Raw genomic sequence first — 2,302 nt, forward strand, 5'->3', positions numbered from 1 at the left:
TTTCTCTACTTTGGTTATGAATAACTTTGAAGGTTTCTACCAATAGAGTCTCAAGCGAATCATGCTTAGTAGGTAAGTTAACAGTTGTAACAGTTTTGTAATTTTGAAAATGGCGTGAAAAAATCAAGTTTTCATAAAAAGGCAACTCTTTATTTTCCTGACGAAACGGGAAAGATTTTGCAGTGTAAGAAATAACCTCCTTTGATGCATCACAAATATTTTCAGTTGCTGTAAAATAGCAAAACAAATTTTTAAAATTTGCTTTAACTGTTTGCCTTGTTTTTGGAGGAATACACCGATTAGTGGGAGAACTAGTTCTGTACTTGTCCACAGAAATGGTTTCAAAATCGCCCTCTATATCAGAAATGTCATTTTCGTTTACACCTGTGCTATTTTCAATAACACTTTTGTCATTTTTTGACTTGATTGTTCTTGGTTAATAAAATCAGTACTAGACAACATAACTGACTGATGGCCTATTGTACTTTTATTAGTATTGTCAGCATTAAATGACCCCAAAGATTTGGAGTGTGTAATAACTGACACACGATGTAGATCAAAAGTAGCAACCTTCGGGTTGTCATCATTCAAATTTTGTTCGTCACATGAAGTTTTTAAATTGGTAGATTCCTTGTTCATTAGGCTGATGACAGCTGCCTTGTCTTTAAAGTCAAACTGGTCTAAAACAAGGCAGCGTTTACCCCTACATTTTTTCTTGACAAATCTGGGATTGAAGTTCAGGGCTTTCAATAAATCCTTTAGAGTATCAAAGAAAAGGGATTTATCAACAGATTTATCAATTAATCATCTACACGAATCCCTTTGTCTTGTCTTGCAACAAGACAACTTTTAAACCAATTGTCTAAATTTCCATACATTGAATTAATTGCCTAAAATATAGATAAGTGAGTGAGTTAGTGAAAATTCTATTAAAATAAATTCTAGCAGTGGTGGGTGTGAGGGGTTAAGGAGATAAGGCTGGGATTAAAGAATTGTTGGTTTGCCGTCACCACCCGACCCTAGATTTTGGAAGTGGGTCGGTCGGTCGGAATTTTTTTTATTTTGGCGATTTTTGAAACTTTTCGTTTACATTTAGGTAATTTTGAATAAAAAAAAGAAGTGCTAGCAGGGAATTTACGATTCTTATGCTTGAGACAAACAAGATACGAGTTTTGATTTTTTTATTGTTTGAAGTTTTTGAAGGAAAAAGAATCTTCTTTAAAATGGCAATACATTTTTTTGGGTCGGCAGGTTTCGAGGTAGGGTCGGTCGGGTGACAGCAAAGCAACAATTTTTAAGTCCAGCCTAACCAATAATTGATATGGCTTATAGCTAAGAGAATAGCAAGAAACAGAAAAGTTTTTATTTTGTCATCCTACCTTACTTTTGTAATTTGACCAATATTGAACTTATTGAACTGCAAAATTTACCAATATCTCAAGTTTGATCTCATTTTATCTTGAGTCTCTTCCATTTGTTTTTGTGTCTATTCTGGTTTCTTTTAAGTGCATTTTTCAGTATTTTCAGTGAAAACCAGGTTTTCTGCATAATTTATGATAATTTATTTTGTATTTTCAAGTTTATATCAATTTTAGTTTGATAGCCAACTTGGTTCATCATATTTACATTTCCTAGCTATTTTTCATAATTTTACTATTTATGGCCAACTTGGTTTAGATTTTCTATAAATATGGCAGCTTGTCCACTTTTCTTCAGAGTTCAGTTGACATGTAGCACTCAGAGAGTCAACACCTCAGGACTTAGTCATTTTCTCAACATAAATATCAAATAATCAAAACATAAGTCAATCAATGATAGTCTTCAAATGATTTTGACATTTTGGATTCTCCTTCACAGTTCTTTCACTCTGGCAAGCTGGTAAGCATTATTTATTATTTACTATTCAATATATTTCCTCTTGTTTACTTTAATGTATCCTCTCTTGTATGTATGATACCCTAGTCTCATATACTCTAGACTTTGTTTGATATAGACTTAGTCTTAGAATTTATTCATTTTTGTTTTTTCATATAAACTAATTTTGGATCTTTGTATCTATTTAGTTTGAATCCTTGATTACAAATATACGTCAGTACGAGAATCCTCAGTGGTGAACTCCATGCATCAACTTTCTCTATGAAGAATATTAATTTAATTGTTTTCTGAAAGTTTGAAACATTCTATTCTGTTTTGATGGGCGATCACATAGAACTTTTACCACATAGAGTTGAGTACTAAAGACACGTGGCCGCATAATGCTACCACAGAACCAATTGTATTCAACTATGTGTGAAATTGTATG

General features: G+C 32.5%; 1 long non-coding RNA gene across 1 annotated transcript; it reads left to right on the forward strand.

Moving 5' to 3' along the window:
- Positions 1–1,834: 1,834 nt before the first annotated feature.
- Positions 1,835–2,101, forward strand: LOC136813093 (uncharacterized). The gene is made up of 2 exons (XR_010847440.1): positions 1,835–1,878; positions 2,064–2,101. It is a non-coding gene; the product is annotated as an uncharacterized lncRNA (long non-coding RNA).
- Positions 2,102–2,302: the final 201 nt, after the last annotated feature.

Source organism: Clytia hemisphaerica, unplaced genomic scaffold, assembly GCF_902728285.1.
Source record: "Clytia hemisphaerica strain Z4C2 unplaced genomic scaffold, Clytia hemisphaerica genome assembly, whole genome shotgun sequence".
NCBI lineage: Eukaryota > Metazoa > Cnidaria > Hydrozoa > Leptothecata > Clytiidae > Clytia > Clytia hemisphaerica.